This window comes from Cornus florida, unplaced genomic scaffold (genome assembly GCF_030987335.1).
Source record: "Cornus florida cultivar Cherokee Brave unplaced genomic scaffold, ASM3098733v1 CherokeeBrave_3.0.0_Hap2_Chr04, whole genome shotgun sequence".
NCBI classification, from domain to species: domain Eukaryota; kingdom Viridiplantae; phylum Streptophyta; class Magnoliopsida; order Cornales; family Cornaceae; genus Cornus; species Cornus florida.
The window spans coordinates 12,680,728-12,701,667 of record NW_026775574.1 but is presented as its reverse complement, the minus strand read 5'-3'; the positions used below and the strand labels follow the sequence as shown (position 1 = coordinate 12,701,667).

The following is a 20,940-nucleotide window of genomic DNA, read 5'->3' as shown; positions in this document are numbered from 1 at the left end:
TTTTTCACCCTCAAGATGAAAAATTTGTTTTCATTTTATAAACGGAAAGATGATAAACTAAAGATTGGGGCAACTTCTACAAGTACGAGTACTCGGCCTAAGACTACAAGCTCTAATGAGCAGCAACAAGAGCCTCCTTCAAAAATTCCAAGATGCCGGTGACTCCTTTAAATTTTCATATTTTTAGCCCTACTCATTTTGCAATCCTAGCTCTGCCCCTGGTTGGAATTATATTATCAACTTGTTGCCTAAGCATATGAGTATGACATAGTGAATTGTGAACCTTATGTTAACATGATGGTACAATGCATGACACGTTCATATCATTGGCATTGGGTAAGTATGGAAATTATTTTTTAAAAGAGAAATTGATTTGAGAAGGATTTTGAAATAACGTTTGCGAAAACCGAACGGCAAGGAGTCACGTTGTGTCCGTGACGTTAATGGAACCTAGAGGGGATATAGGAAGACTGCCTTACGCGTGGTTGAGTTACTTAGACCCCAAATGATGCTAAGGAGATAACTTATGTCAATGTTAGCTACTCCTTCTCTCGTGGCGCCGGGGAGTCACCTCAAGCCGGGTAACATTAGCGGTTTAATGATTATTATGTTGGAAAGAATTTTGGAAAATGGAGAGTGACATTGGCATTGCATCTTATTACATGCACGGGACTTGGATTGTGTGATGATGACTATTTTCCCCAAAATAAGCATGACCCTCTTTTATATATTCTATGACTTGTGTGTGATTAACGGAATTATTAAGGAGTGCATTTTAGGCACCTCCTACTGAGCTGTTGTGTTCACCCCTTTATTATCATTTTGGCAAAGAAGTAATTGACAATGGACCCTCACAAGCCTAGTTATGGTTAATTGGTGCATTTTGTAGACTTTTGTAATTCAATACTTAGGTTCTAGTATTCTTTTGTAAAGCATTGTAATTGTGGCATTATGAGCTCTAACTTGTAACCATATCCTTTTGGCATTATTTTGATATAAATTTAAGTATTGTAATAGCCATTAAAGCAAGCATGAACCATGTTGCTACTTTGGAATGAATTAAATGGGAATGAATTGTTTTAATGCCTATATTGATGTTTAAGGTTATGGGACAGTTATTCTATAATTATTGTGAGTTGGGAAAACTTTGGTATTGTGAATTGTACACAGGAGAATATTTAGAAAGTTTTGTATTTTTAGAAACAGATCTGTGTCTTTCTAACTTTACTTATTTTAGCAATTAATAAATTAATCTCATGCAATATAAAATAAAGCAAAGTAAAGAGTTAGAGATGACACCAGGATTTTTAGCGAGGAAATCCCAATTGATAAAATACGTCAACTGTTTGCGTAGGAAAAAACTTGTAGACTGTGCAGTTCAAAGTAAACCGATTCACTATGTTTGAAATAAAGTACACTGAACTTTAATTCTGTTTTACACCTTATCGTTCAAGGGGGCCATATAAGAATATAAAATATCTAGATAAGTGAGTTTAATTGGAGTCTGATTTTCTTTGATTTGATTGCTTAATTATTTATTTTCACATGATGGCTAAAAGTTATCCAAACTCATTCTGCTAGTTTTTTTCTGGATCCTTTGCATATAGTTAGGGATTATATATTTAAGACTAAAAAGCTAGTTTGGTATTAAGTGTGAAAATAAAAAAATAAAATGTTTTTATGTAGTAGGGTAGTCAAAAAAAATTTTGTAAATAAAATTCATACTATGTGTTTGACACACATTATAATAATTAGTTTTAGGGTTAATTTCACCTACACCCCCTTGACCTTTGACCATATCCTACTTACACCCCGTCTAGGTTTCCATATTCCACCTACCTCCCTTTACTATAATGGTTGTTTTACTTTACTAATGGAATTGTGTAATTTTACAATTTTACTAATCAATTATATATTACTAATATTTATAAAAAATTTAGAGTTGAATGGAAAAGACAAAAACACCCTTTTATCTAGTCACAGACAATTATATACACATTACATACACATATACTGATATACAGCAACAAAGAGCAACGGCAATTCATCATTTGATGGTTTCCCGCTTGTTAATATCCGCGGCGAGGTCTTGGAAACTGAGATTGATGAGAACCGGGCCGAAGAGAGGGATGGTAATGGTGGAAGTTGATAATGATGGTGCAAGTCCACCACCGATTAGCTCACCTCCACCATCAACGAACTCCTCCACATAATCTAAGAGATCAAGAACTCCAGCCTCCGCCTATGCCCAGATCCAAACTCAGACCTCGGCTCTTCATACTCGCTCTTCAGATAGTACCAATCAGACCAAATCTAGAAATAATAAATTTGAAATTTTTCATTACCTGATTGCATGGATATGCTCTATTTATCTATATCACTTCTTTCCAATAACTAGTGTTTCTAAATTTGTGTTGCTACTCAACTCAAAAAATAAAAAATCACAGAACAAATTTCTCCGCTAAAATTGCATAGTATCTAAAATGTTAAAATGCCAAAGACATCATAATTTTATAAGCAAAACTCATAAAAGGTTCTCCAACACTTTAAGCATTTAAAATCCAAATTTAAAACTTCAAAAACTATATTTTTGAGTAACTTCTAAAGAATATAAATATGGGTAAAGCTTAAAAAATAAGGAAAATGAAGTAATTTCAATTAATTTCCTTATTGTGCAATGATTTATACAAAATGAACATAAAGTTTCAAGAACGTAGAGTTTAAACCTTGAAGTAAGTTTGCTTATTCCTATAAAAACAGAACAAATAATTTTTCATTTTTTGGATTATTTTATTTATCGTCTCGTTTTGTGTGGCACGCACCGGTTAGCGTGTCACGAGGTTCCAAGTGAGGTTTGGGGCATTTCTTTTAGTTTAGAACTCTTACAAATGCATTTCTAGTCCTTTCTCCATTTTTCAAATTTTCGGGCTAGGAGGTCCCGGGTGGGTCCCTTACCCGAATTTTTCGTACTCGAGATTATTTTTCGGGTTCATTGCTCTTTATAAATTATTATTTGGAGCATAATTATGTGGTTGTATGCTTAATTGCACATTGGTAGCATGATTATTATGTGTATAGGCATGAAAAGACGTTATTGACATTTCTAGGGTCAACTAGGACCTGCGTTGACTAAACCATTGCATATATGTCATATTTTCAAAAAATTTGGGGCCATTTCTTCTTCTTCAACCGTGGAAAATCCTTCTCTTTCTAAAATTCTCTCTCTCTAAACTTGCACTTTCAAGCTCCAATTTCACCTTCTTTCTTGTTGAATTGAACTTGACATTGAAAGCAAAATTAAAGAGCTCGACGAGGGCTACGATTTGATCGGAGTAAAATTTCAATTAGGTGACTTTCGATTTTCGAATTTCGGGGGAATTTTTTGGGCTTTTCTCATCTTCTTGAGGTAAGTGTTTCTAAAACCCATTATCTTTAATTTTTGTGAATCAATTTCTTGTAATAATGCCTTACTTATATAAATGTCAATTATGAAGCATGATAGTGATGGTAATGGTAGTATATATATGCCCTATGTGCCAAAATGCGTTGAATTTATGCTTATATGAATTATTGAGAGATTATGTGATTTATTGACATTGCTTTATGATTTACATATATGTTTAAAATGTCATGATTTTGAATTTGGTTGTGTTGGAATTATACTATCAACTTGTTGCCTAAGCATGTGAGTATGACATAATGAATTGTGAACCTTATGTTGACATGATGGTACAATGCATGACACGTTCATATCATTCAAGGGCAGAGTCAGGAATTTGGCTCAGGGGGAGCATGTTAACATTGAAAAAATATTTTTTTTTCAAGCATGTTGAAAATATAATAGTGTAACAACAGTGCATTAGAATAAGTGAATAAAAAATGCATGAGAAGATTAAAAAAAGAAAAAGAAGGGTTATTGCACATAAATTATGCATGAGTGCAAGAAAAAATAAATTTTTAAGAAAAAAAAAAAAAATTTAAGAAGAAAATAAAATAAAAAGAAAAAAATATGAGAGAATTTTGAAGGAAAAAATAGATTTTAATTGTAGAAAGAGAATGCAAAAGTTTTTTAAGATGGCAAAAAGAAATTTGAAGAATAAGAAGGAAAAGGAATAAAGAATTAAAGACGTTTTTAGAAATAGATAATTTTATGGGGATAATTTATAAATTTTATGAGGGTATTTTATAAATATTTACAAATTATACGCATAAAATAAAATATAATAAAAATTAGTAGATTCAGGAATAAAGAGATCATTTTAATAATTTCAGGAGGGGGGGGGGATTCTATCATTTTTTACAAATATATGTATAAAAATAAATAAAAAATTATAGTGGGCACATGCTGCCTCCGCCACTGATATCATTGGCATTGGGTGAGTTTGGAAATTATTTTTTTAAAAGAGAAATTGATTTGGGAAGGATTTTGAAAGAATGTTTGCGAAAATCGAACGGTTAAGAATCACCTTGTATCCGTGGCATTAATGGAACCTAGAGGGGATGTAGGAAGACTGCCTTACGCGTGGTTGAGTTACCTAGGTCTCAAATGACGCTAAGGATTTAACTTAGGTACGTCAAGGTTAGCCAATCCTTCTCTTGTGGCGCTAGGGAGTCACCTCGGGTCGGATAACATTAACGGTTTAACGAATATTGTGTTGGAAATGATTTTGGAAATGGGAAGTGACATTGGCATTGCCTCTCATTGCATTCATAGGACTTGGATTGTGTGATGATGACTATTTTTCCTAATATAAGCATGACCCTCTTTTCTATATTCTATGATTTGTGTGTGACTCACGGAATCATTAAGGAGTATGTTTTAGGCACCTCCTACTGAGCCGTTGTGCTCACCCTTTTATTATCATTTTGGCAAAGAAGTAATTAACGATGGACCCTCACAAGCCTAGTTAAGGTTAATTGGTACATTTTGTAGACTTTTGTAATTCAATGCTTAGGCTCTAGTATTCTTTTGTAAAGTATTGTAATTGTGGTATTATGAGCCCTAACTTGTAAGCATATTCTTTTGGTATTATTTTGATGTAAATTTAAGTATTGTAATTGCCATTAAAGCAAACATGAACCATGTTGCTATTTTGGAATGAATTGTTTTAATGCCTATATTGATGTTTAAGGTTATGAGACGGTTATTCTATAATTATTGTGAGTTGGGACAAGTTTGGTATTGTGAGTTGTACGTAGTGAAATATTTAGAAAGTTTTGTATTTTTAGAAATAGATTTGTGTCTTTCTAACTTTACTTATTTTAACAATTAATAAATTAATCTCATGCAGGATAAAATAAAGCAAAGTAAAGAGTTAGAGATGACACCAGGATTTTTAACGAGGAAACCCCAGTTGATAAAATACGTCAACTGTTTACGCTGCAAAAAATTTGTGGACGGTGTAATCTAAAGTAAACCAATCCACTATATTTGAAACAATGTACACTGAACTTTGACTCTGTCTCACCCTATCGTTCAAGGAGCCATATAAGAATATAAAATATTTAGATAAGTGAGTTTTCGAGTCTGATTTTCTTTGATTTGATTGCTTAATTATTTGTTTATTTATTTATTTTCACATGATGGTTAAAAGTTATCCAAACTCATTCTGCTAGTTTTTTTCGGGATCCTTTGCCTATAGATAGGGATTATATATTTAAGACTTAAGAGCTAGTTTAGTATTTACTGTGAGAATTAAAAAAAAAAAAAAAAAATCTTAAAAAAAAACCCAACTCCAACATAAATAAATAAAACAATCTTTAGTGGAAACATTCACGAACATGGTATGAAAAAAAAAAAAAAAAAAAAAAAAAAAAAAAAAAAAAATTAATAAATCAATCTTTAATGGAAACATTCAAGAAAGTCTTCACATAATTCATTGTAAATAAGGATGATTTATGAATTTTAAACCAATCTCTTAGTTGAAAGTCACTAGAAGAGGAATTAATTGGACTAGAGGAGAGAATGGCGATGCATTTCCGCAAAGGACCATGAGGCAACTCTGATCAAATTAATAAAAAATTGATCTGGATGGGTATAATTTCTTTGGGGGGTAAAAGCTGAAGTAAGAACTAAGTTAAGGTTCTTCCTTAATTTCCAAATTCCAACACTAATCCAATCAATTTGTTGTTTACATATCAAAAGGCAATATCCAAAAACAAAAACATACACTGAGGATCATCACATATTCACAGAGGCAAAGCAGTGAAAATAAAACAATTAAATGGAATTATCTATGTACCTTCGAGGCTTCAATCGTTGGTTTGCTAGGCTGTGAAGCATTTTCATAGAGCTGACCCAGAGGCAGATGGGAATGTTCCTGCGGCTCCTGCGTTTTCAGAGAGATGACCCAGAGCCAGATGGGTATCTTTTTTTTTTTTTTTTTTTTTTGGGAAGGTAGGCAAATGGGAATGTTCCAACACCATAATAGTTAGGTTTTCAGATAGATGGGCTTGTACTTTGTAACTTTGGTTTGCTCATTGCTGGGCTGGCCCATTTGTTTTTTTGCTTTATTCTGGATTGAGCTTGGGCATGGGCTAAGCTATGACTGATTGGGTTGGACTATGACTGATAAAAAATAGTAGTACTAATTTTTTTTTTTTTTTTTTTTTTTGGACCTAGGTTATAGCTCAGGTTAGCCCACACTAAGTTACGCCCCTACTTCCAAGTACAATGGGAAACAACATAACCACTGGATTACAAAGGCCTTCACAGTAATAAAAAAAATTCACAATTTAAATATTTTTAAATTTATTTGCTAATAATTTTTTTTTTTAAAAATATACTTATATTGCTAAATTTATCATAATAGGAGTACCCTTTAAAAGAATGTTACCATATTTGATAATAGCAATTTTATTAAAGAATGAATGTAATTGTCTTTATAAAAATAAAAATAAAAAAGGACGAAATTGTGTAATAAAAAAAAAGTTACCTAAAATAATCAACCTTTACTAAAAAGATAATTTTAAAAATTACAAATTCAACTTCAGTCAAAAGCTCTGTTGGTAATTCTCAAAAGGAAAATGACTCTCGTATCAAATAGTTGTAGTGAATGGCTAGAATTATTTTTTTTTAATTGGTCAATTATGCAACAAATAAGGAAGTGGAACCCTTCACTTAGTTATATTTGGTATAAATAACCGATTAAAAATTATTTGATTATGCAATTCAATGTGGGTATCACTACTTTTTTCAAAATAATTTTGTTAAAATCTTAAAATAAATTTTCATTTGCACCAGTTACCAAAAAAAGGTAAAACTCTTCCACCATGTTGATATTTGAACACACTATTGTGCAATGGCTCGTTGGGCCCCAGCCTGAGGGCTCTGCACATTCACGGTGGATTAGGTCCCAATGGCTTTATAACCATGGGCGTTGATTGTGCCCTCTTTTCGCAATTAGTTATTCCTAAGCGAACATCTTCCTAGTGCAAGCGGTAGGATTGATCCCGCCGTTGATCTTGGTACTTGACTTCGAGCCTTTGCACCTTCCTCACCACTAATTATTAACATTATTGTCTTGCAAAAAACAAAAATAAAAAATAATAATTAATTATTACTAAACAAGTCTCTTTATTAGCTTCTAGTTGTGACCTACAATTTGGTGGAATGGAGTAGTGGTGATCTCCATTTGATAGGAAAGAAGAATAATATGTATTTTTAGTTAGGGATTTTTTGAAAAAAAATTGTCACATCTTTCACTGATTCCTTTTAAAAGAGATTTAGACCTAGTTTGGTGTGGTGGAATGAAATGCAAAGAAAGTGAAATGGAATGGTTTTTATTCCATTCTTGTGTTTGGTATCCAATTAAAAACTTAGAATCGTCATTCTCCACCATTCTTAGAGAATGGCCATTCCATTAAAATCATTCCACCTTTTCACAAAAGGAATGACCATTCCATTCCAACTTTAGAAAAATACAAACTAAAAAAATATTTAAAAATAAAACCTAACAAATTACAAACCCACGCATCACCATCTCCTCCATCAAACAAATCGTCGGTAGCATCACATCCTCTGTCAAACCCACCGCCGGCATCATCACCTCTATCAAACCCATAGCCGGCATCATCACATCCTCTGTCAAACCCACCGCCGGCATCATCACATCCTCTGTCAAACCCACCGCCGGCATCATCACCTCCTCCATCAAACCGCCGGCGTCATCATCTCCTCCATTAAACCCACCACCGGCATCATCATCTCCTCCATCAAACCCACCTCCTGATCTTGAACTTCAAAGTGATGGACCAAGACACAATAAAAAATCAAAAGTAGATCTGAAGCTTTTTTGTTTTTTGGTAAGTTAAAATACATAAATAAATAAATAAATAAAACAAAAAAAGAAGATCTAAAACTTTTTCGTGATACTTTCCAAATCTGTTTACATAAGCTTTTTCATTGATTTTGTGAAAGAATTGCTGAAACCATTCTTTCCAAATCAGATCCGTCCTCACCCAATCGCACTGAAGTTTGTAAATCGGATCACCATTCTTTCCAAATCGGATCACCATTCTTTCCATCGCCTTTTCTCGCCCCAATCTCTAACACCTCACTTGCCTAGTTTCTACATTCTCTCTCTATCTATTGCCCCAATTTCATTCTTACATACCTGTTTCTATCCACTGGATTGGAAAATTTTAATCTTAATTTTTTAGTTAATTTTTTTTTTATTAATGATAAAAATAATTTGGAGAAAACAATATAAATGATGAAAAAGGTAAAACATTATAAATTTAATCCATTTTTATTTTTAGTCCAACCAAACAAATAAATGAAAATTATTATTTTACTTTTATACATTCCATTTTATGTTTGCAATCAAACAAGAGAATGGGAATCACAATTCCTACTCTATTCCATTCTCATTCCATTCCCACTTCTATTTCCATTCCATTCTAATTCATTCTACCACACCAAACTAGCCCTTAGTCTGTCAAAATAGGAATTAAAGAGGGTGTTTAATTACTATTTTTGAATACAATATTAAACCCGACAAAACTAAAATTAATTTTAAATTACGAATTTGTGCGAAATCTATGCTATTTTTATTTAACTGTTACAAGATCAATATTTTCATAAGCTTAGGCTTGTATTGTTGCTGACATAAAAACATTAATTTCCATACAAAAGAGCATAAACAACCTCTTTAACTTCTATTCTGAACATAAAAACATTCTTTTCCATACAAATTAAGTTGCATAAACACCCTCTTTAACTTTTGAAAAATGATAAAAAAACCAAACCAAACAACCGAATAAAAGGTCGAACTTAACGTGGTTCAGTCACGTCAGATTATTTTTTAAAAACATAACTCCTACCTCATTCCTTCTCTCTCCTCTCTTCCTCTAATTCTCAATTTTTCTTTTGTATTCAATTTTATCTTTGATTTTGGTTTTGTTTCTCTTTTTGATTTCGCAAAATTGAAGATAAAATTTTAAAAAAAAATACAGAAGCACAAAACCAAAACAGAACAAAAAAGTAAAAGAAAAAGTAGAGTTTTATTTTCCAATTTTAGAGATTTTTCCCGTAAGAGATTAATGTGTTTTGTAATGGCAATTATTGTGTGCATATTTACTTACCAAAAAAAAAAAAAAAGCTTCTCCATATTTTTCATCTAGGATTGGAAAGATTTATTCTTGGAAGATTTATGAATAGAGACTAGTAGGTGATAAAGAATATTTGATCTTTTCTTTAGAATACTTTGGATATGTGTATATCAAGAGAGGGGATGTATAAGAAGAATTGGTAGAGAAATGAAGAGGAAGGGAGAGAAAAAGGAAAAATTAGGAGAAAAGATCGATGATAAAGAGTTAGGTACTAAAATGAAGAGGAAGGGAGAGAAAAAGGAAAAATTAGGAGAGAAAAGATCGATGATAAAGAGTTAGGTACTAAAACGAAGAGGAATGGAGAGAAAAAGAAAAAGAAAAAAAAAAATAAAAATAAAAGCTGCAACTGTTACTTTGAGAAGATTCATCGTTTCTCTTCTTCTTCTTCTTTTTTTTTTTTATCCCGAAAGAAATTAATGTGTTCTGTAATGGCAACTCTTGTGTGGATATTTACTTAACAAAAAAAATCTTCTCCATATATTGGTTGAAAAGATTTATTCTTGAAAGATTTATGAATAAAGAAAAGTAGGTGATCTTGAAAAATGAGCGAGGATAAAAATATTGGATTTTGTCTTTAGAATGCTTTGGATATATGTATATCAAGAGGGGATGTATAAGAATAATTGGTAAAGAAACAAGAGGAAGGGAGAGAAAAAAGAAAAATTATTTGACGTGAATAAAGCCACGTAAGATTCGGTATTTATTTCAATAAATCACACGCCTTTTTGGTAGACGAGGAAGAGTTCCGATTTGTTTTCGTCGAATCTTGTCTTTATAAAGAATCAGACAAATCATAACCACTACCAACATTTCACAATATAACTCTTTTTGTTTTGTAATGACAACCGTAAATAAATAAATAAATACTTTAAATTTTAGGATGTTACTTGAATATCGTCATATCAGTGCTCTTATTATAATACAATTTTATTTTTCTTAAATGAATTGTAAAAATCAGTTTTTACTTTTTAGAGGTAAAATTGGAATGAAAAGGTTATGGGTAAACAAAAAGACTTCCACGCATTTTCTACATCAACATTATTAATTTATTCACAAAATAATTTATATATGGACTTCTATTTACAAACAAAAACCTACCTAAACATACAAAGTACTCGTGACTTTATGTCGTAATTTTTCCAAAAAAAAATTCATATGTTGCAGATGTTATATTTATTTTATTGGGAAAATTATATTTTTTGGTTGGAGAATTAAAAAATTTAAATATAAATTTGAAATTTCATAAATTATCTTACATAAAGAATGCTAGATAATTTTTTTTTTTTTTAAAATATATATATTTTCAGATGTTTTGACATGACTTTACATAATAGTAGATGTCTTATCAATAAAGAATAATAATGATCAAAATCCTTCTACAGATGAAAAATTAACAGTATTTCTGTAATATAAGAGTTACTAATGAAATGAATAGCAATCCAAGAAAAATTGTTTATTTTGATTGCTTGATGATATAATAGAAGCAGACTAGATTATGTACTTCATGAGCAAGTCGTAAAATTAAAACTATTTTCAGAATAGAGTTTGATTTCGTGAAAGTTCTTTCAATCAGAAATTATAACTCCAAAAGTTTGCTAGGCTTAATAATGGTGGCAATAAAAAGAGCATATTCTGATGTTACATATTATAATATTTTGTAGAATTTAACTACATTGGGAAACGCTTAATTTTTTTAAAATTTTGCATTTAGTATTTATTGGTAGTTATTTGTAAACTCTCTACAAACTAAGTTAGACATTTTTATTCTTACAAGACTTGTACGAGGAGACTTGTTCAATGTTCTCCTTTTCAATATAAAGTTGATGAGGAGAATAAGAATAAGAATATGCAATTATCAAAGATTTAAATGTTAGATTATGCTGCGCCATATTGTTGACTCCTCTACACATTATAATTGCCCATTGGTATATTGATATAAAATGATTTATATATTTATTATGATTATTTTGTCTTTGATTTGTCTGTGATTCAACAATCTCAAAGTTTCTTTTTAATCTGATTAAAGAAAATAAGGAAAAAAGACTCTTCTTTTTTTTCTTTTTCTTTTTTTTTTTTGATTTTCACACTCTTTCATAACATAAAATTGTTAAGAGCCTTCTGGTGTGAAAACAAAAAAGTTTGTGACGCTGAACTGGACTCCCGACAGATAAGATAAAATCAGAAATACTCTTTATCTCATGCTACTCTCTCGATGCATAATCTAATGCTTTGAAAAAATAATAGAAATTTTTTCTCATATGGAATTCCTAATTGCTAGTATTGGGAATAGGAATGAACTGGGGTTTCATGGGAGTTGAACTCTAGAATTGTTGCTTAAAACAATGGTAACACTGAGAATTTGAAAGATCAAAAAACAATCACCCTATATAAATAGGCATTCTCATAAATCTCCACACAAATATATATTAATTTATTTTTCTTTTTGATTTGAATGATACGCCATAAATGCAAGAGTTTCTGAATTTCTTCAATATATGAACAATATGTGTAAACGGAAGAGGCCCCAGGTGCGTAATTAAAATATTTGTGATAATATTTCATATATAAATTAATGGATATCAAGAACAACATTCGAGTTCTTATATGAGGATAAAATTAGTACCGTAGGATGAAAAATTAATAACCTTTTTTTCCCTAATTATTTTATAAATGTTTTAATTTTTCAAACATATATAGAATATTAAGTACAAATAAAAGGACTAAATCGGGTGCATGACACTCACATTATAAAGTTTAGAGGCGATCAATTGCACGCCTTATTTCAATTTCAAAATTCACAATAAATATAAGAAAAAGTAATCTTGTAATCATATGATCTTGGATATATAGTAACACTACTTCATTAACTTAATTGGGTGGTTTATTGTAATCATATGATCTTGGATATATAGTTTGATCATGCTTAATAAAAAGTGATTATTACTGTAATCTTTGTAAAGAATAGAAAAGGCAATTGGAGTTACTAGTTCTTGTCATGATTAAGGTCATCGGCTAAATATATATATGGCCAAATGAAGAAGACATGGACCCTAAACTTTAAGGCATAAAGTTAAGACATGGGTTGGGACCATTGGGTCCACCTCAGTCGACTGTCACATTACCCAGATGGTGAGCAATTGGGCCAAGCTATAACCTGTCATTAATTAAAAGAATTGGTTGTTGCAACTTTGTGCGAGCATGTCACTTTATGTATTTTTTTTTAAAGTTAATCCGGGATGTCGGGAAGGCACGAAATTTTAGGGGCCCTCAACAATTCGATTAATTTTCGAAGATTCAAAAGGTCGCCTCCTCTTGCGGACTGAATAAGTCACTGCAGGGGTAACATAGACTATCCACAAAGAACATCCAACGGGACTCGAACCCCAAACCTTAGGCTTACTAAGCTCCAAAATTGAACGAGTACACCGCTGGACCATATCCGAAGTAAATCATGTCACTTTATGGTGGTTTCACCAAAAGCATGCTTAAACTAGCGAAATGCATAATCTGTTATTACCTAAAAAAATTGTCTTTAAAAAATTTTTTATTTTTTATTTTTTGGTATTTGTCAAAGGTCTAAGTTCAAGTTAAGGTATAATCCAATGAATGAGACGTGTGAAGTATAAAATTTTTAAAATGCCTTCCTCAACTTTTAAAAAAAATTACATTTTTGTATGTATGATTCTTCTAAATGTTAAAATTACACAGCTCAAAAAACAATTTCGCATTATACCCTAAACATAATTTCTGGCTCTGTCCATGTAAATGAGCATTATATGTAGTTCAAGAATATAGTTTTGGGTGATAAAATAGAAAAGCTCAGCAGAGTTGGGTGGACAAAAATTTATTTATTTTTTCCTCTTTTTGTTTAAGGTTTCATTAATTCACATGCATTAAACTGCTCATTTCACTTGATTTTGATCTAAGTGTAGATGAGAAGGGAATTTAATTGGATCTTTCAATAGCTATGTGTGGGATTATGTGAATTACAAACCACTAATCAACAAATACAGATCCAAGAAATCTTCCTCTGAGGACTCCAAAAAGCAAAGACCACCAACAAAGAGTTACTGATCGATCGAAGCATCAAAAGAAAATTTGTTTATTTTGACTCTTAAAATTAAAACTATGTTTTCTGAAAGTTGTTTCAATCAACAAATTTATGTCAAAAGTTTGATGGCAACTGCTAAATGACATCCGCAATTTGTGACGTTACATATTATTATATTCTATTAAATAAGATTGATCCTTTAGAATTTAATCGTATTGAGAAATTCTTGATCTTTTAATATATTCTTTTTGCGAGATCTACTAAGTATTTGATCATAGCTACATGCAAAATTCAGTTACTATGATAAATTTGGTTTATTCACAAGAAGATCTACATATGAACACGTTCTGGTGGGGGAGGACTGACCCATACTAATACACTTTTTATGCTATCAGTAACATGTAACTAAAAAATTGATGGATCTTTCAAGTTTCAACAACTGTCATATATGGGAAGATATTTAAACACTCCAATAATTCAAATTTGATATTTTAAATCACAATTTAATAAATGATTAAAAATTGAGTATAGCAAATAAATAAATAACTAAATATTAGAGGTTTTTAAGGAGATTACATAATCTTTTAACATGCCGATCAAATGATCAAATAATTTTAAATAGAAGGGAGGATGTTCGATATTTACAAATTTTGTATATGATTTTGCTATCTTCATCAGATTTTGAAACAAAATTTCTAATAATTCTTTTAGGGTCTGTTTATTAACGCTTTTACTTTCTTAGTTTTACTTTCTTCAAAAGTAAAACCATACTTTTATTTTTTAGAGATGAAATAGAAAGTAAAATCGTGTTTAATAAGAAAATTTTATTTTTAATATTTTGAAAGTAAAAATCAAAAAGGAAGTTTAGTAATTTTAATTTTCCTTCTTTTACCTTCTCTCTATATATATATTTTTTCTTTCTCTAACTGGGTCTCTCAATGCCGGATGAACTTGGTCATATCCGGCGAGCCATTAGTCAATCCATCGTCTAAGCCCGTTCCAGAGCTATACCCCTTGCATAACACGCACCGTGTAATACCCCTAATTTTAAAAGGATAGTCTCGGTATTTATTTATTTGTTTTAATTATATTTTTAATTATTTAATTGATTATTTGACTAATTGCTTATGTGTTTAATTGAATTAGGTATTACTTGATTATTTGATTATGTGTCTATGTATTATTTATATTTGTCTATGTGTTAATTGTTTAATTAGGTTGTGTGCTTAAATGGTATTTTGATTAATTATAAATTAAATGTTTTCTTTTCTTTTATTATTTTATTTTAATTTTCTTTTATGGTTATAGTTAGTAGTAATGGGTCAACCAATTGGGTCCCATAGACTACTTGGATAGGAGGTTGGATGTATATGGATTATTACCCATGGATAGTTGTGTATGTATATATATAGATATATATTATATACATATATAAAGAGGAAAGTAATTTATTAAGTACTTTTATGGTAACTTGGGTAGTAATAATTAATCTGATGTAAGTGTTTTATATTTAAATAATAAAAATATACATAGATTTGAGACGTGTTATGTTTTAAGTTACTTTATAATATTATGGTAACTTAAGTATTATTGGATAATCCATTAATAAATAATGGAATGTGTATAATTTATTTATTTAATAAACATATACATAAATTATATACGTAACATATTTTACTTACCTTTTTAATATTTTAATATATATTTTTCTTAAGTTGACTTGGATTGGAAAAAAGGTTAGGGTTATTTTATTTAGCCAATAAATATATAGCTATAGGTTGTACAAGGGGGTTAGAAATATTCACATGATATATTTTAAAGAGAGAGAGAGTTAGAGAGGGAATGAGGAAAAAAACCCTGTAGAGAGAAGATCAAGGAAGAAGAAGTTTAACTTTCGATCCGAAAGTTTAAGGCAAGTTCTTCTTCTATCTCTTTCCCATTGATTCGTGTTTCTATGAATGCCTAGGAAATTCCAGGATTTATTAAATACATAAAATTAAATAATTATGCATGTTTAATTGGATTAGAACATGGGTTTTATGAAATTGGTTCATATCTATTCTTGTGTTATGAATTGATAAATGCATGATTTTGATTTGATTTCCGGTGTGAATTTTTATATGTTTACATTATGTATTTTTTCATATCTGTGGAATGATGGAACGTAGAAACATGCCTAGGATTCCTGAACATTAAATAGGAACTAGGTTTGGGTTTAAATAAATTTAAATAGAGTCAATCATAATGATGCTTGCTATTTGAATGTTTTAAACAAACGAATGAATTTAATCTTTTAATATGTTTTAGTAATTGAGATTAAATGTGTAGGATGAATTGAATATGGAGAATACTTATTTGACGGTATAATAAAATATCATCATATGTATAAGATTCAGTTTATGTAGGATATATGATATAGGAAGCTTAAAAAAATAATAAGTCATTCCTATTTTGTGATAACTTGATATCATATTATCATAGTTATTTCTGGATTGTTTGATATATTTCCTTCATCGTTACATTAATTGTTAGATTGTGTGGTTTAATGCACCGGTATGGGACGGTGGCATTATAGGGACGGATTAATTTATCAGTTAAGTCCTACATATTTTATATAAGGGAATGGATTAACTAAAATGTTAAGTCCTACTTATATTCAAGTCAGGTCAGCTGAACAAGTTGAATGACTTATGGATGATTAATTTATTATATAAGGGAATGGATTAACTAAAATGTTAAGTACTACTTATATTCAAGTTAGGTCAGCTGAACAAGTTGAATGACTTATGGAGGATTAATTTATACTGAATAGGATGGTTACTAGATTATATATATATAAGTACGGTGCCATGATATGAGCTTGAGTCTCAGGATCAGTGGTTAGGGTGCGTATATCGCCAGGGATGTGTAGCTAGATATAATGTAGTTGTGTACCCTGGTAGGTCTAGGTACTCATGTCCACTACATGTGCGTTTTGCATGTTGCCTACTATTCAGGTTGAGACAACCCTATAGTCTAGTGAGGCTCCTTTAGTGTGTGTGTATATATATATATATATACGGACTACTAGTTACTGTTGGATTGACTAGGATGTATATGTGTATCGGATCTATGCTTGGACTGTAGTTGTAATACCCCTAATTTTCAAAAGGATAGTCTCGGTATTTTATTTAATTGTTTTCTTTTCATTCATTGTTTTATTTAATGTTTTACTTGGTTTAATTGTGTTCTATAAATTCTTTGATTATTGTTTTATTTAGTTAAATTTTTAATGGTTAATTGTTTAGTTGCTTGAATTATTTAACTTAATTGTGATTATTTGCTTTATTTGAATTAATTGCTTAAGTTAATTATTTAATTGTTTTACTTGAAGTTATTTAATTTAATTTCCTTATTTATTATATCTTAACGTGTTAGTATAGAAGGTTGCACACAGATAGTATTACATTAGGGTTATAGTTTATATAGTCGTCAATGTTTTAACCTAGGTTGTTCAATGGGCCGAGTGAATTTGTATTAGAGTTTATTTGAGCCTAGGGTTATAGTGGTTTATAAATACTCATCTAAGGGGTTTGTCTAGGGTTTTAGCATAATACTACGACATAGTACGTCTGTGAGCAATTTTAGAGACGGCAGGAAACAGAGAGCAAACGAAGGATTCGACGGCAAATTGAGGCGAACGTAGGCGTAAGGCAAGTTCTATCATTACTCTCTCCCTTAGGTTACGTTTTCTTTACATTCTTAAATAATTCTATGATTAAATTGAATCAATTAAAACAAAAGATGTTTTTGTTCGTGCTAAAAAAAAAACTGAAACATATCAGTATGTGTTGTGTGCATGGAAACCTGTTAAAACATGAGTTATACTTGCATGATTGTTTATTTAAATTCCTGTTGGTGATGTAATAAGGGCTTAAACATAGACTGGGAATGTTTAGAGGTTTAGTTTCAACATCTGGAAACCATAGTAGAATGATATAGAGGGTGCAGAAGACATCGGGATCGGAGAAGACGGGGCAGAGAGGGAGAGAGCTGGCTCTCCCTAAGAGGGAGCCAGCTCCCTTTCAATTTGGAGGCGGCTCCTTTTAGTTGGAGCCGGCTCCAATGCTAAAGAAGGCGGCTCCAACTTTAGGGAGCCGGCTCCTTTATGCAATTTTTAATTTTTTTCGTTTTCAGGCAGTTTTAGTTACAGTGGTAGGTTCTCTGTGGTTCCAGTTGGGTTTAGGGATGTGTGTGAGGTGTATGGATGGTACTTGGAGACAATTCTAAGACTTCAGGAGGCATGTTAATAACCTAAATATGGTTGTCACTTGAACAGTATATGTTTTAAACAATTTAAAACACTGTAGTTGGAGTCGGAAGAGTTAGATTGGTTTAATCCTTTATTTTTTGTATTCTTCAGAGACAAATAATATAATTAATACATGTGTCACCATATAACATGATCATGTGTCTGAATTATATTGGTTTTGGATGCATTGGAGTTGAGTGATATTAAGATTTAAACATACTTAGTACTCTACTGAGTGTGTGAAACATTAGAGATTAAGTATGCCTATGTATATGCTGAAGTTTTGTTTTGATGCTTTCATTAGTACTGCTAGTATCAATTTTTGGAGCATGGACCTTGTTGATATTTACCCTAAATGTTTGTGATATCAACTGCTGGATGTGGACTCTACTGAGTCTGTGAAACATTAGAGATTAAGCATGCCTATATATATGCTAAAGTTTTGTTTTGATGCTTTCATTAGTACTGCTAGTATCAATTTTTAGAGCATGGACCTTGTTGATATTTACCCCAAATGTCTGTGATATCAACTACTGGATGTGGAATACTATTAATATTTAAACTTAGTATTATATCGGATTTTGTGTAACAGTATGTACTGACTATGTTTACTCTACTTATTGATGCTCACATCACTACTGTTGTTATCAATTATTAGATGTATGGAATTAGTTGATATTCACTTCAGTTGCCGATATTATCAACTGCTGGATGGTTAGATAGTATACACCGGTATGGGCGGTGGTATACTAGGGACGGTTTGGTTTCAAAATACCAAAACCTACCTATTCTGGATTAATGAATGGATTAACTAAAAGTTAAATCCTATGGATTTGTAGTGTCATGGCAACAACTAGTTGAGCGGCACTATTATGGATTTTGAATGGATTTTAAATATATTACTATTATGGTACCTCGATATGAGCTTGAGTCTCAGGATCGATGGTTAGGGAGCATATATACATTGGGATGCATAGCTGGATCCGATGGTTAGAGGTGTACCCTGTTTAGGTTTAGGTACACATGCCCACTTCGTGTGCGTTTTAGCATGTTACCTCTATTCAGGTTGAGACCGGCCTGTAGTCCAGTGAGAGTCCTTTAGTGTGACTATATATATATTTACAGACTATTAGCTATTGTTGAATTGTTTAGGATGTACATGCGTATCGGGCCTCTGTTTGGATTGTAGTAGTATAGAACTTGCGCGTGGGCCTGGCCCACTTCTATTTTTCAGGTACATGACAGTTCCAGGCTTAGACGTGTTCGTGCTGAGCAGAGGTCTCTATATTCACTCTTCCGACAATGTAGGACTCACTCCATAGTTTTATTTCTGGATGTTTATTACAGTTGTTTTATCTTCCGTTTGGATGTTTAATAGGGGTCCACTAGAGATGGATTCCCAAGTTGTAAACTGATGGAGTTTTGGAGTTTGGGTTTGATGGATTTTAATAATTATAATATTTTGTGGATTCTATTTCTAGTTCTTTTCAGCTTTAATTTCATTTCTTAATTCATTTAGTATTCCGTGTTCATTATAAAATATTAATTGTTTGATATTCCCTCGGGCTCGGGCCTGGGCCTGATCAACCCGTGTCTCGGATCCGAGGGGTATCTCAGTTGGTATCAGAGCACTCCAGGTTCAAGTGTCTCTAGGATTCTATCGTATAAGACTTCCGCGTAGCGTTTTCTCTTAAGTAGAGCTTAAGGTAGGATTATTGTATTCCTTATGGTTCGTATAAAAATGGTACTGCTGTCTGTCATTTCGTGTTAACAGATAGTTAACGCTAGAAATGGACAGAACATGCAAGGAACTAGGAAAGAAACGAGAGCGGCACGTAGGCAACAATATCTCCTACGGCGTCAGCAAATGGAGGAAGAGCAGCAAAGGCTTGGGTTTCAAGATGACATGGGTCAGTTTCAGGAGGAACAGGAAGAAGTTCAACAGGCTCAGGAACGGGTCAGGGATCCAGAGATTCTTCCTCACCTCAATGACCTTGTTGCTCGGGCTATAGAAGCTGGGGTAACAGCTGCACTTCGGAATTAGCCTCAGGTACAGCCGGCACCGCTACCAGCACCGGTTGTTCAGACGAATTCTTGGGGAAAGGCTAGGAGCTCTTTCACAAAGGGGAGTCCACCTGTGTTCTCAGGCTCAACCGATGCGAGAGCAGCTCACCAGTGGAAATAGGACATTGGGCGTCATCTTCGTCTGGTTCAGTGCACGGAGGTTCAGAAGCAGATGCTTGCTACTTTCAAGTTAGTTGGGGATGCACTACAGTGGTGGGAGTCAGTTACCACCGCAGAGGAGAGAATGACATTGTCTTATGATGAGTTCAGTGCTCGCTTTGATGAGAAATATTTTTCCTATGCAGTCAGGGCAGCTATGAAGACCGAGTTTCTAACTTTGCAGTAGGGAAACATGACAGTGGCGGAGTATGAGCAGCAGTTCACACGCTTGTCTCTCTTTGCACCGGAGGAGGTGGATACAGAGGAGAAGAAGCGCAACAGTTTTGTCAAGGGACTGATGTGGTCTATCAAGAGAGCTATTACAGGTAGTTCAGCCTATACTACCTATGTTCAGGTGGTAGACGCCGCTCTACAATAGTATCAGTTGACTGTGGACATCAGACAGGCTCGTAGTGAGAAGCGGGGAGATAAAGACTCTACTAATTAGTCAGCTGAAAAGGGGAATGGCAATGGTCACCGGCAGAATGACAAAGGCAAGTTCCAGGGACAACAGCCTTGGAAGAAGCACAAGGGTGGTTCAGATGCTCATCGGAATGGGGCACCTATTCAGAGGCAACAGGATGGGGGACCACAGGCAGGACAGGGTCAGCCACAGGCTAACCGACAGAGGAGGCCATTTGGTACTTTCCAGGGTAGTTGTTACACTTGTGGAGAGTATGGTCATACCACCAGGCAGTGTCCTAAAGCAGGACAGGGATAGGGACAGTATGTGCAGCAGGGACAGAGGGCGCTAGTGCCTCTA

At 32.5% G+C, this 20,940-nt stretch overlaps 1 long non-coding RNA gene across 1 annotated transcript; it reads right to left on the bottom strand.

The window, feature by feature from the left end:
* Nucleotides 1–1,887: 1,887 nt before the first annotated feature.
* LOC132302743 (uncharacterized) lies at nucleotides 1,888–7,035 on the bottom strand. The gene is made up of 2 exons (XR_009480913.1): nucleotides 6,243–7,035; nucleotides 1,888–2,313 (listed from the first exon to the last, which is right to left on the bottom strand). It is a non-coding gene; the product is annotated as an uncharacterized LOC132302743 (long non-coding RNA).
* Between the last annotated feature and the right edge of the window lie 13,905 nt (nucleotides 7,036–20,940).